The sequence below is a fragment of the Arachis ipaensis genome, chromosome B6 (genome assembly GCF_059453495.1).
Source record: "Arachis ipaensis isolate K30076 ecotype BB chromosome B6, ASM5945349v1, whole genome shotgun sequence".
NCBI classification, from domain to species: Eukaryota; Viridiplantae; Streptophyta; class Magnoliopsida; order Fabales; family Fabaceae; genus Arachis; species Arachis ipaensis.
The window spans coordinates 63,138,032-63,152,597 of NC_142441.1; the positions used below are offsets into that span (position 1 = coordinate 63,138,032).

The 14,566-nt window shown below is 40.5% G+C and overlaps 2 non-coding genes and 8 pseudogenes across 2 annotated transcripts; all 10 read left to right on the forward strand.

The window, feature by feature from the left end:
• Positions 1-2: 2 nt before the first annotated feature.
• LOC148556137 (5S ribosomal RNA) lies at positions 3-121 on the forward strand. Its single transcript, XR_015891625.1, has one exon. It is a non-coding gene; the product is annotated as a 5S ribosomal RNA (ribosomal RNA).
• Positions 122-601: 480 nt separating this feature from the next.
• On the forward strand, positions 602-720 carry LOC148556138 (5S ribosomal RNA; annotated as a pseudogene).
• Positions 721-899: 179 nt separating this feature from the next.
• LOC148556139 (5S ribosomal RNA) lies at positions 900-1,018 on the forward strand (annotated as a pseudogene).
• A 180-nt stretch (positions 1,019-1,198) lies between these two features.
• On the forward strand, positions 1,199-1,317 carry LOC148556140 (5S ribosomal RNA; annotated as a pseudogene).
• Positions 1,318-1,500: 183 nt separating this feature from the next.
• On the forward strand, positions 1,501-1,619 carry LOC148556141 (5S ribosomal RNA; annotated as a pseudogene).
• A 182-nt stretch (positions 1,620-1,801) lies between these two features.
• Positions 1,802-1,920, forward strand: LOC148556142 (5S ribosomal RNA; annotated as a pseudogene).
• Positions 1,921-2,099: 179 nt separating this feature from the next.
• LOC148556143 (5S ribosomal RNA) lies at positions 2,100-2,218 on the forward strand (annotated as a pseudogene).
• A 180-nt stretch (positions 2,219-2,398) lies between these two features.
• On the forward strand, positions 2,399-2,517 carry LOC148556144 (5S ribosomal RNA; annotated as a pseudogene).
• A 7,528-nt stretch (positions 2,518-10,045) lies between these two features.
• LOC148556145 (5S ribosomal RNA) lies at positions 10,046-10,164 on the forward strand. The gene has a single exon (XR_015891408.1). It is a non-coding gene; the product is annotated as a 5S ribosomal RNA (ribosomal RNA).
• Positions 10,165-10,347: 183 nt separating this feature from the next.
• LOC148556146 (5S ribosomal RNA) lies at positions 10,348-10,466 on the forward strand (annotated as a pseudogene).
• Positions 10,467-14,566: the final 4,100 nt, after the last annotated feature.

The window sequence follows — 14,566 nt, forward strand, 5'->3', positions numbered from 1 at the left end:
GTAGGTGCAATCATACCAGCACTAATGCACCGGATCCCATCAGAACTCTGCAGTTTAGCGTGCTTGGGTGGGAGTAGTACTACGATGGGTGACCTCCTGGGAAGTCCTCGTGTTGCACCTCTTTTTTTTTTTACGTCGTGCTTACCCTTGTTCTTTTAACGATGCTATCTCAAATAGTTTAGCTAAAGCGACCCTTAATGACCTGACTTTCGGCAGGATCCTACGAGGCCCGCAGGGCTTCGCAGCTCCACTTACCCTATGTAGCGATACATGCTTATGATAATTATGTGCACATACATTAATTGGTGTGATCATACCAGCATTAATGCACCGGATCCCACATGAACTCCGTAGTTAAACGCGCTTAGGCGGGAGTAGTACTAGGATGGGTTCCCTCCAAGGAAGTTCTCATGTTGTAACTTTTTTTTTGACGTCGTGCTTACCCTCGTTCTTTAAACGATGTTATCTCGAATAGTTTAGCTATAGTGAGCCTTAATGAACTGATTTTTGGCAAGCTCCCACGGGCCGTGCAGCGCTTCGAAGCTCGACTTACCCTATGTAGCGATACATGCTTATGATAATTGTGTGCACATACTTTAATAGGTGCAATCATACTAGCACTAATGCACCGGATCCCACCAGAACTCCGTAGTTAAGCATGTTTGGGCTAGAGTAGTACTAGGATGGGTGACCTCCTGCGAAGTACTCGTGTTGTACCTTTTTTTTTTACGTCGTGCATACCCTCGTTCTTTAAACGACGCTATCTCGAATAGTTTAGCTATAGTAAGCCTTAATGAACTGATTTTCGGCAAGCTCCCACGGTCCCTGCAGGGCTTCGCAGCTCGACTTACCCTACGTCGCAATACATGCTTAAGATAATTGTGTGCACATACTTTAATAGGTGCAATCATACCAGAACTAATGCACTGGATCCCACCAGAACTCCGTAGTTAAGCGTGCTTGGGCGAGAGTGGTACTTGGATGGGTGACCTCCTGGTAAGTTCTCGTGTTGCACCTCTTTTTTTTTACGTCGTGCTTACCCTCGTTCTTTAAACGACGCTATCTCGAATAGTTTATCTAAAGCGAGCCTTAATGACCTGACTTTCGGCAGGCTCCTACGGGGCCCGCAGGGCTTCGCAGCTCGACTTACCCTATGTAGCGATACATGCTTATGACAATTGCATGCACATACTTTAGTAGGTGCAATCATACCAGCACTAATGCACCGGATCCCATCAGAATTCTGCAGTTAAGCATGCTTGGGTGAGAGTAGTACTACGATGGGTGGCCTCCTGGGAAGTCCTCGTGTTGCACCTCCTTTTTTTTTTTATGTCGTGCTTACCCTCGTTCTTTTAACGATGCTATCTCGAATAGTTTAGCTAAAGCGACCCTTAATGACCTGACTTTCGGCAGGGTCCTACGAGGCCCGCAGGGCTTCGCAGCTCGACTTACCCTATGTAGTGATACATGCTTATGATAATTGTGTGCATATACATTAATTATTGTGATCATACTAGCACTAATGCATCGGATCCCATCAGAACTCCGTAGTTAAGCGTGCGTGGGCGAGAGGGGTACTAGGATGGGTGACCTCCTGGGAAGTACTCGTGTTGCACCTTTTTTTTTCTTTACGTTGTGCTTACCCTCGTTCTTTAAATGACGCTATCTCGAATCAGTTAACTAAAGTGAGCCTTAATGACCTGACTTTTGGCAGGCTCCTACGGGGCCTGCAGGGCTTCGCAGCTCGACTTACCCTTTGTCGTGATACTTGCTTATGATGATTGTGTGCACATACTTTAATAGGTGTGACCATAACAACACTAATGCACTGGATCCCACCAGAACTCCGTAGTTAAGCGTGCTTTGTCGAGAGTAGTACTAGGATGGGTGACTTTCTTGGAAGTACTCGTGTTGCACCACTTTTTTTTACGTCGTGCTTACCCTCATTCTTTAAACGACGCAATCTTGAATACTTTAGCTAAAGAGAGCCTTAATGACCTGATTTTCGGGAGGCTTTAATGGGCCCCGCAGGGATTCGTAGCTTGACTTAAACTATATCGGGACACATGCTTATGATTATTGTGTGCAAATACTTTAATAGGTGCGATCATACCAGCACTAATGCACCAGATCCCATCAGAAATCCGTAGTTAACCGTGTTTGGACAAGAGTAGTACTAGGATAGGTGACCTCCTGGGAAGTCCTCGTGTTGCACCTCTTTTTTTTTACGTCGTACTTACCCTCGTTCTTTGACCGACGCTATCTGGAATAGTTTACCTAAAGCGAGATTTAATGACGTGATTTTCGGCAGGCTACCACGGGCCCGGCAAGGCTTCGCAGCTCGACTTACCCTATGTCGTGACACAAACTTATGATAATTGTGTGCGCATACTTTAATAGGAGCGATCATACCATTACTAATGCACCGGATCCCATGAGAACTCCGCAGTTAAGCGTGCTTGGGCGAGAGTCGTACTAGGATGGGTGTCCTCCTGGGAAGTCCTCGTATTGCACCTCTTTTTTTTTTACGTCGTGCTTACCCTCATTCTTTAAACGACGCTATCTCGAATAGTTTAGCTAAAGCGAGCCTTAATGACCTGACTTTCGGTAGGCTCCTACGGGACTCGCAGAGATTCGCAGCTCGACTTACCCTATGTAGCGATACATGCTTATGATAATTGTGTGCACATACTTTAATAGGTGTGATCATACCAGCACTAATGCACCGGGTCCCACCAGAACTCCGTAGTTAAGCGTGCTTGGGCTAGGGTAGTACTAGCATGGGTGACCTCTGATGCCAGGGCATTTTGGCCGGTTTCACTGACCTTTTCTTTACTGTTTTTAGGGTAGTTTCAAGCATTTCCTTAGGAAATAAGCTAGTTTTGGGTAGATATTCACTTACATCTTGATTCAAGCATACATTGTGCACTTTACATGATTTCATGAGAATTTTGCATGAATTTAAGGACCAATTGGATGTTGCAATTCCCATGACTTGGACTAGAAATTTGATGCACTTCATGGCTTGATTTCAGGACAAAGGAAGCAAAGAAGAACCACTTTAGTGGCTACGTTAGTTACACTAACGTTAACACTAACGTGCAATGGGAGTAACTTGCAAAGTTAATGAGAAAAGTAATTGCTAATAACGCTCTCGAAGACATCATTGCCCACGTTAAGAGTCACGTTAACCAAGTTAATGTGAACTCTAACGTGGAAGAAAGGAAATGGAGCCAATGTTAGTGACACTTAACATTATCACTAACGTTAGTCACTAACGTTAGACCAAGCTCATAAATGGCCACGTTAGTTGCCACGTTAACTTAGTTAACGTGGCCTCTAACGTTAAGAAGTAAAGGGGAAGCCAACGTTAGTGACATTCAACTTTGTCATTAACGTTGGCCAAGTCACAATAAGCCACGTTAACTTCCACGTTAACCTAGTTAACATGGAAGCTAACGTGAGGAGACAAAGTGGTCGACAACGTTAGTGACACCAAACATTGTCACTAACGTTGGAAGAAACCCACACAAGCCCCAGTAAGCCACGTTAACTTAGTTAACGTGGAAGTTAATGTGAAGAAGGGAGGTGATCGCCAACGTTAGTGACACCAAACATTGTCACTAACGTTGGAATTAGCCCACATAAGCCACTATGAGCCACGTTAACTCCCACGTTAACTTAGTTAACGTGGAAGCTAACGTGGATAAGGGAATGATGAGCCAACGTTAGTGACACTCAACTTTGTCACTAACGTTGGAGATGGCTAGCATGGCCACGTTAGAAGCCACGTTAACCTAATTAACGTGGACTCTAACGTGAGAAATAGGGGCACATTGGAACGTTAGTGACAATGGTAAGTGTCACTAACGTTCTCGAAGGTTGGCAAGCCTACGTTGAAAGAGCCACATTAACTAAGTTAACGTGGACTCTAACGTAGGGAAGGGGGAGACTTCTCAACATTATTGGGAAAGGCAAGTCCCAATAACGTGTGCGAAGGACAAAGAGGCAACGTTAGTGGCAATGTTTGTGCCACTAACGTTGAAGATAACGTGGCTCCTACTTGGGTGAGGAATGTTAGTGAAAAAGGTGATTGTCACTAACGTTCTCGAACCCATATTTTCACTGAACGTTAACACCACTAACGTCCTGAGCTAAAGTCTCTGCCCACTTCACACTTTCTCTCTGCAAGTAAAGCCAAGCCCAATGAAGAAGAGAACTGCTTCAAACTCAAGATCCGAAGGCCCATACCCAAGACTTGAAGAGCCAACTAGAAGAACAGAAGAATAGTATATATAGGAGTAGCTTTGAATTAAATTGAGAGTTGGAAATTATAGGGAGCCTCTGGGCATAGAACTACTCTCTGTATTTTACTTTCTCTGCACTTCTAGTTTCATCATGTATTCTCCATCTTTGTTTTCATTTTCCAGAGCTATGAACAACTAAACCCCTTTCATTGGGTTAGGGAGCTCTGTTGTAATTTGATGGATCAATACTAGTTTTCATTATTCTTCTTCTATCTTTTCTCTTGATTTTACTTGAAAGCTTTCGATCTTCATCCAATTGGGTAGTTATCTTGGAAAAGAAGCTATTCATACTTGGATCTCTTATGAACCTTGAAAGAGGAATGAAGAGATCATGCTAGAAATGCTTTCTCATGCTGGACCAAATTGGGTTTGGATGGATATGTGACTATAATCCTCTCAACACTTGATTTGGGAAATGCATGTGGTATAATCAGTGACCATACTTCATCTCTTCTCATGAGCTATTGACCAAGGAATTGGCTATTGATCAAGATTTGAGAGATTGAATTACAAGAAATTGTAATTCGATCACTTAAGATTGCCAAGGAGATCAATGAGTGCATTGATTGAGGAAGAGATGAAAATGAAATTGATCCGGAGAATGCAACATCTCCTGAGCCCAATGAACTCCCCATTCCTGATCTTACCCATTCTCTTTAATTTCAGTCATTTACTTTTATGAGCAATTTCCCCATTCCCATTTAAGATTCTGCAATTTACTTTCCGTCATTTACATTCAGCTTTTTATTTCTAGCATTTACTTTTCTGTTATTTACTTTCCTGCCATTTAATTTTCTGTAATTCTCAACTCAAATTCTGATTCGCTCAACTAAAACATTCCTCTAATTAAAGTTGCTTGATCAATCAATCCCTGTGGGATTCGACCTCACTCTATTGTGAGTTTTTACTTGACGACAAATTCGGTACACTTGCCGAAGGAAATTTGTTATGAGACAAGATTCATCGAAATTGTAAGGAGGTCCATCCTCCCAGCAGCGAACAACTCGGAGGTGAATCTCAAGAGAGCCACACTGGTACACTGTATACTCAAAGGAGGAGAGATCAAGGTTCATGAACTCATAGCAGAAGGCATTAGAAAAATGGCAGAGAAAAGCGACTCGAGAGGAACGTTAGGTTACCCTAGCACTATTTACCGACTGTGCAAGAAAGCTGGGGTGGTGTTTGAAGATGAGCACCCCGTGTGGATAAAAGAGAGCATTTCAATAACCGTTCGACGAATGCATGCTACCGCATCCCCCCTGCCTCAACGGAAGCAAAGGAAGAGGACAGCCCCTCAAGTAGTAGAAGGACAAGTCTTAGAGGGGCAAGCACCAGCCACCTTGGATATGCACGAATTGCAGGAAGCCATTGATGGGCTATCTCGACAATATTTGGAAAGTCAAGGAGCACAGAGAGAGCTTCAACTACAGATGATGGGGCAGCAAGACTAGTCACTCTCAAGATGGATGACTCAACAAGGGGAGTGGCAAAAGCAAATGATAGATCAGCAACTGAGTCAAGGGCAACAATGGAGTGAAATATTCCACAGGATGGAACAAAGGAAAAATGAGCAACAAGAATCCATCCAGAGGCTAATCAACATCCAAGCACATCAAGGCGCACATATACATGAGATGCATCGAAGACAGATAGAACAGGCAGAACTATTGGATGAGCAAAGGGCATTCGTAGAAGGAGTTTACCTGAGCGAGACTGGGCATCATATAAATACTCAAGCCAGGCTCGGTTACTTAGTAGGACAGCTGCCTATATTGCATCCAGGAATCACAAGGTATGAAGAAATGAGGGATGAATTAGCACGAGAAGAAAGACAAAAGGTGGAAGAGAGTCATGAATCAGTGAGGAAGGCACTTGAGGATTGGAAGCAAGCAAGATTGGCACGGATGCGAGGGAATGCAAGAGGACACAAAGAAGACAAACAAGGAGGAAAGCATGGGCATCCACAAGAGTAAAAGGTGGAGACGTTCCTTCTTTGGTCCATCTTTTTCTATGCTTTGAATAAAGAAGATCTTGTATGAAATAGAACTTGCTTCCATGATTATGTTTAAACCTTTTTAAATTCTGTCTTATAAGTTTTTGTGTTGAAAAGGTCTATGTTTGCTGGTCTTTATGTCATTCCACCCTTACTTTGCTTACTTGTATGTTTGTCCCTTTAAATCAAATGAAAAGAGAATGAGTGTTTTTAAAGACCAGAGAGGAGTTCATACTATGGAGTAAGTTCATGAGTTTATGGTGTGATCATAAGTTAGCTAAGTTGGTTCAACCAGAAGGTGGGAGGACAACTATCTGTCATGAATACTGTGCTTGAGGAACACCCCATGAGACTAGCTAAATAAGAAGATCCTAATAAGAAAAAGGGAAAGAACAATAAAGGTTGAAAAAAATTAAAGAAAAAGAGTAAGCAATAAGGCTAGGCACCAATGGTTTTAATCTTGAGGCATGTGTCTGTGGTGCTCCTGTGTGAGGGATCTACTTGGATGAATAAGCTCTTAGGGGTGCCTTATCACTTGGTAACTTGGGTTAACTAACTCGGGATTATCAGCTGAAAGTCCACTATCAAGAGTAACCTTTAATACAGAGCATTTAGTAATTCAAAGAGGTGCTGGACACCAAGGTCTCAAGAAAAGAAAACAAATAAACTATGTGCCTGTGGTGTGTATGTATGGGGGAGAGACTTGAGCAAGTAAGTCCTTAGGGGTGCTTCAACACCTAGCACCTTGAACCAACTGGTTCGGGAGTGTTGGCTGAAAGCTTATTTTAAAGAGTTGCCCCCTTATAGAGCACTTAGCTTAAGAACAAAAATAAGCCCTGAAATAACAACAAAAGGATCAATGAATAAAAGTCTCATGGGATGCAATCACAGTGAGTATTCTAGGACATGATAAAGGTCTGAATGCCAGGAATGAACCTAAGTTGCTATGCATAAAACCACCATAAAACCAGGGACATGACTTCCACAAGAATGACTCATTTCTCTTGGCATTCCATTTATCATTCTCTTGTTCCAGTACTTGCTTAGGGACAAGCAAGCTTTAAGTTTGGTGTTGTGATGCCAGGGCATTTTGGCCAGTTTCACTGACCTTTTCTTTACTGTTTTTAGGGTAGTTTCAAGCATTTCCTTAGGAAATAAGCTAGTTTTGGGTAGATATTCACTTACATCTTGATTCAATCATACATTGTGCACTTTACATGATTTCATGAGGATTTTGCATGAATTTAAGGACAAATTGGATGTTGCAATTCCCATGACTTGGACTAGAATTTTGATGCACTTCATGGCTTGATTTCAGGACAAAGGAAGCAAAGAAGAACCACTTTAGTGGCTACGTTAGTTAGACTAACATTAACACTAACGTGGAATGGGAGTAACTTGTAAAGTTAATGAGAAAAGTAATTGCCAATAACGCTCTCGAAGCCATCATTGCCCACGTTAAGAGTCACGTTAACTAAGTTAACGTGCACTCTAACGTGGAAGAAAGGAAATGGAGCCAACGTTAGTGACACTTAACATTATCACTAACGTTGGACCAAGCACATAAGTGGCCACGTTAACTTAGTTAATGTGGCCTCTAACGATAAGAAGTAAAGGGGAAGCCAACGTTAGTGACATTCAACTTTGTCACTAACGTTGGCCAAGTCACAATAAGCCACGTTAACTTCCACGTTAACCTAGTTAACGTGGAAGCTAACGTGAGGAGACAAAGTGGTCGACAAAGTTAGTGACACCAAACATTGTCACTAACGTTGGAAGGAACCCACACAAGCCCCAATAATCCACGTTAACTCCCATGTTAACTTAGTTAACGTGAAGAAGGGAGGTGATCGCCAACGTTAGTGACACCAAACATTGTCACTAACGTTGGAATTAGCCCACATAAGCCACTATGAGCCATGTTAACTACCACGTTAACTTAGTTAACGTGGAAGCTAACGTGGATAAGGGAATGATGAGCCAACGTTAGTGACACTCAACTTTGTCACTAACGTTGGAGATGGCTAGCATGGCCACGTTAGAAGCCACGTTAACCTAGTTAACGTGGACTCTAACGTGAGAAATAGGGGCACATTGGAACGTTAGTGACAATGGTAAGTGTCACTAACATTCTCGAAGGTTGGCAAGCCTACGTTAAAAGAGCCACGTTAACTAAGTTAACGTGGACTCTAACGTAGGGAAGGGGGAGACTTCTCAACATTATTGGGAAAGGCAAGTCCCAATAACGTGTACGAAGGACAAAGAGGCAACGTTAGTGGCAACGTTTGTGTCACTAACGTTGAAGATAACGTGGCTCTTACTTGGGTGAGGAACGTTAGTGAAAAAGGTGATTGTCACTAACGTTCTCGAACCCATATTTTCACTGAACGTTAACACCACTAACGTCCTGAGCTAAAGTCTCTGCCCACTTCACACTTTCTCTCTGCAAGTAAAGCCAAGACAAATGAAGAAGAGAACTGCTTCAAACTCAAGATCCAAAGGCCTATACCCAAGACTTGAAGAGCCAACTAGAAGAACAGAAGAGTAGTATATATAGGAGTAGCTTTGAATTAAATTGAGAGTTGGAAATTATAGGGAGCCTTTGGGCATAGAACTACTCTCTGTATTTTACTTTCTCTGCACTTCTAGTTTCATCATGTATTCTCCATCTTTGTTTTCATTTTTTAGAGCTATGAACAACTAAACCCCTTTCATTGGGTTAGGGAGATCTATTGTAATTTGATGGATCTATACTAGTTTTCATTATTCTTCTTCTATCTTTTCTCTTGATTTTACTTGAAAGCTTTCGATCTTCATCCAATTGGGTAGTTATCTTGGAAAAGAAGCTATTCATACTTGGATCTCTTCTGAACCTTGAAAGAGGAATGAAGGGATCATGCTAGAAATGCTTTCTCATGCTGGACCAAATTGGGTTTGGATGGATATGTGACTATAATCCTCTCAACACTTGATTTGGGATATGCATGTGGTATAATCAGTGATCATACTTCATCTTTTCTCATGAGCAATTGACCAAGGAATTGGCTATTGATCAAGATTTGAGAGATTGAGTTACAAGAAATTGTAATTCGATCACTTAAGATTGCCAAGGAGATCAATGAGTGCATTGATTGAGGAAGAGATGAAAATGAAATTGATCCGGAGAATGTAACATATCCTGAGCCCAATGAACTCCCCATTCCTAATCTTACCCATTCTCTTTAATTTTAGTCATTTACTTTTATGAGCAATTTCCCCATTCCCATTTAAGATTCTGCAATTTACTTTCCGTCATTTACATTCAGCTTTTTATTTCTAGCATTTACTTTTCTGTTATTTACTTTCCCGCCATTTAATTTTCTGCAATTCTCAACTCAAATTCTGATTCGCTCAACTAGAACATTCCTCTAATTAAAGTTTCTTGATCAATCAATCCCTGTGGGATTCGACCTAACTCTATTGTGAGTTTTTACTTGACGAAAAATTCGGTACACTTGCCGAAGGAAATTTGTTATGAGACATGTTTTTTGTGCATCAACCTCCTGGGAAGTCCTCGTGTTGTACCTTTTTTTTTACGTCGTGCTTACCCTCGTTCTTTAAACGACGCTATCTCGAATAGTTTAGCTATAGTGAGCCTTAATGAACTGATTTTCGGCAAGCTCCCACGGGCCCTGCAGGGCTTCGCAGCTCGACTTACCCTACGTCGCGATACATGCTTAAGATAATTGTGTGCACATACTTTAATAGGTGCAATCATACCAGCACTAATGCACCGGATCCCACCAGAACTCTGTAGTTAAGCGTGCTTGGGCGAGAGTGGTACTAGGATGGGTGACCTCCTGGGAAGTCCTCGTGTTGCACCTCTTTTTTTTTTTTACGTCGTGCTTACCCTCGTTCTTTAAACGACGCTATCTCGAATAGTTTAGCTAAAGCGAGCCTTAATGACCTGACTTTCGGCAGGCTCCTACGGGGCCCGTAGGGCTTCGCAGCTCAACTTAACCTATGTAGGGATACACGCTTATGACAATTGCATGCGCATACTTTAATAGGTGCGATCATACCAGCACTAATGCACCGGATCCCATCAGAACTATGCAGTTAAGCGTGCTTGGGCGAGAGTAGTACTACGATGGGTGACCTCCTGGGAAGTCCTCGTGTTACACCTCTTTTTTTTTACGTCGTGCTTACCCTCGTTCTTTTAACGATGCTATCTTGAATAGTTTAGCTAAAGCGAGTGATGAGTGGATATTTTATACGCTTTTTGGGGTTAATTTCATATAGATTTTAGTATATTTTAGTTAGTTTTTAGTTTATTCTCATTAGTTCTAGGAAAAATTCATATTTCTAGACTTTACTATGAGTTTGTGTATTTTTCTGTGATTTCAGGTATTTTCTGGCTGAAATTGAGGGAGCTGAGCAAAAATCTGATTTAGGCTGAAAAAGGACTGCTGATGCTATTGGATTCTGACCTCTCTGCACTCAAAATGGAATTTCTGGAGCTACAGGAGTCCAAATGGCGCGCTTCAAATTGATTTGGAAAGTAGAAATCCAGGGTTTTCCAGAAATATATAATAGTCCATACTTTGCTCAAGGATAGACAACGTAAACTGGCGTTCAACGCCATTTCCATGCTGCTGTCCGGCGTCCAGCGCCAGAAACAAGTTACAAAGTGGAGTTCAACGCCAGAAACAGGTTACAACCTGGCGTTGAACGCCCAAAACAGCCCAGGCACGTGAGAAGCTTTAGTCTCAGCCCCAGCACACACCAAGTGGGCCCCAGAAGTGGATTTCTGCACTATCTGTCATAGTCTACTCATTTTCTGTAAACCTAGGTTACCAGTTTAGTATTTAAACAACTTTTAGAGATTTATTTTGTATCTCATGACATTTTAGATCTAAATTTTGTACTCTTTGACGACATGAGTCTCTAAACTCCATTGTTGGGGGTGAGGAGCTCTGCTGTGTCCTGATGAATTAATGCAAGTAATTCTGTTTTCCATTCAAACATGCGTGTTCCTATTTAAGATATCCATTCGCGCCTAACTATGGAGAAGGTGATGATCAGTGACACTCATCACCTTCCTCACTCCATGAACGTGTGTCTGACAATCACCTCCGTTCTACATCAGATTGAATGAATATCTCTTAGATTCCTTAATCAGAATCTCCGTGGTATAAGCTAGATTGATGGCAGCATTCATGAGAATCCGGAAAGTCTAAACCTTGTCTGTGGTATTCCGAGTAGGATCCTGGGATTGAATGGCTGTGACGAACTTCAAACTCACGAGTGCTGGGCGTAGTGACAGCCGCAAAAGGATAGTAATTCCTATTCCGGTACGATTGAGAACCTGCAGATGATTAGCCGTGCGGTGACAGCGCATTTGGACCTTTTTCACTGGAAGGATGGATGGTAGCCATTGACAACGGTGATCCACCTACACACAGCTTGCCATAGGAGGACGTGCGTGCGTGAATCAGAAAACAGAGGAAAGCAGAATTTCAGAAGACAAAGCATCTCCAAAACTCCAACATATTCTCCATTATTGCATACAAGTATAATTTATGTTCTGCCCTTTTTCTCCTTGCAATCATATTTGATAAGTGAATTATTTTATTGTCTTCCTGACTAAGAGGTATAAGATAACCATAGATTGCTTCAAGCCAACAATCTCCATGGGATCGACCCTTACTCACGTAAGGTGTTACTTGGACGACCCAGTGCACTTGCTGGTTAGTTGTGCGAAATTACATTGTGAAGTAATTTTCGTGCACCAAGTTTTTGGCGCCGTTGCCGGGGATTATTTGAGTTTGAACAACTGACGGTGAATCTTGTTGCTTAGATTAGGAAATTTTTGTCTTTTGGGTCAGAATCTTTTATTTTCTTTTCAAAAAAAAAAATATCCTTCTTCAAAACAAGTGTTACATTTATTGCCCAATTGGCTAGAGTGTTGGTTTATGTTCTTGATGATTGGGCACCAGTTTTGTAACGACCCAATTTTCAGTCTTTTCAGCAACCGATTTTTACTATAATTCATAATAAATTAGCAGCCACTAAAACCCCATATTTTCTACATGATTTCAACACAAATTTAACCTCAATTTAAGCTTAGGGTTTCGTTTTTCCAGCTGCCCAAGAACATGAACTTTAAAGCTTGAATTTCATCAAATTTTATCAAAATTTCACCAAATTTTCACCAAGAATCAATCATATATGCAACAAATTTTTAGCACAGTCAATTTATACAACATTCACACAAATCAAACACAAGTAATCAAAATTAATTTCGTGACACCCTACCTGGTTTTGCTGCTCCTAATTCGGTTAAACTTTCAGGTAGTCCTTAAGCACTTTTTCCTCCTAAATCACATCAAGAACAACTTTAAATCCAAAAACTCTCAACTGACCAAATCTCACTCAGTATGTTTGGAAGAGATATCTCACCTTAGACTTGCTGAAAATTCACGTTTCTTGGCCCTCAAGTCAAGTTAAGCATGATTCCTAAGGAAGAACATAAAGAAAACACATGTTTAAGCATGTTTCCTTGAAAACCGAATTGAAAGGGGAAAGGAACAGCCATCTCACCTTATTTTCAGCCTTGATAACTTACATGGTTATGTAGAGGAAGAAGAGAGGATCATTTTGGTGAAATCGGAGTTTTGATTTGAGTTTTAGTTTAGAAGAAATCAAACTTTGAAGATTAAGTGTTCAAGAAAGTTTCTCTCTTTTCTCTCTTGTATTTTCGGCCAAAGGGAGTAAATGACCAGCCTTGGAGTGTCTTGGGGGTGTAAGGTGAGTTGTGATTGGTTGGCTTGGAGGTGGATTAAAATAATATTAAAATATCTCAGGTGTATAACGACTAAAACTAGGTGTATCGGAACACTCGTAAAAATATCTCTAAAAATTATTTTCTGAGCTACTAGCATAAATGACACTAGTAACATATTTATTATGAGAATAAAACATGAATAATGAGGCCTTAGCATTGCTAAAGTCATCAGAGAGTGCTGGTGCTAAGCTGCACCAGTAAACCGTAAACCCGGTTAAACCGATTTTCTGTTTTTAACTAAAACTGACCAGGTAACCTTATAATATCATTCAAGAAGCTTATAATACTAATATAATGATAATATTATCATATTATCTCTCTTCTCTCATGAATCGAGTCTGGTTCGTCAAACTGAGACTATTTACGAAAACTACAATCAAAACTCCTAACCGATACGGTTCAAAAACTAGGTTCTTCGTGACTGCGTTATCGAGCTTGTCTCGGAAAAGGTTCTAACTTAAAGATGACATAATGACAATGAGGATTGAGATACTTGATGATATATCAAAGGTTTTCCCCTTACTGATCTTCTGGAGAAATCCGTACTTTCAGAAAAGATTTCGCGTACTCGAAAATCAGGGTTGTTACAAGTTTTATTAAAAATCTTTTTCAAAAAATAATTTTTCTATTAAATTTTGTGCCAAACTTTAAGTTTGGTGTTTTCTTGTTGATTTTTCTATGTTTTTCGAAAATTTTAGCTTGGTTTTCTAAAAATTTTAAGTTTGGTGTTCTTCCTTCATGTTCTTGTGTTCTTGTGAGTCTTCAAAGTGTTCTTGAGTTTTCCTTGTGTCTTGATCTTAAAATTTTTAAGTTTGGTGTTCCTTGGTGTTTTCCCTCCAAAATTTTCGAAAACTAGGAGCATTAGATCTAAAAATTTTAAATCTTATGCTATTTTATTGTTTTTCTCTTTTCTCACTAAATTCAAAAATATATTTTCTCTCTAATTCTAAAACAAATTTTCGAAAATTATTTTTAAAAATTCAGATTTTTTTTAAAATTTAAAATCTTTTCCAAATCATATCTTTTTCAAAACTTCCTTACCACTTTCTCCCCCCTCATTTTTTCAAAAATCTTCACCTATTTTTATTTATTTTATTTTAATTTATTTTATTTTCGAAATAAATAAATAAATAAATAAAAATAAAATTTTTTTTATCATCTCCCTTTCTCCATCATGGATCTAAGTGGAAATTAACAGTCCAGGAGGACTCTGGGGTCATATGCTAACCCCTCTACTGCTTCATATGGGAGTAGTATCTGCATACCCTCCATTGGAGTCAGTAGCTTCGAGTTGAATCCTCAGCTCATTGTCATGGTGCAGCAAAGTTGCCAGTATTCCGGTCTTCTACAGGAAGAACCTACAGAGTTTCTGGCACAAGTTTTACAAATTGCTGACACAGTACATGATAAGAAAATAGATCAGGATGTCTACAGACTATT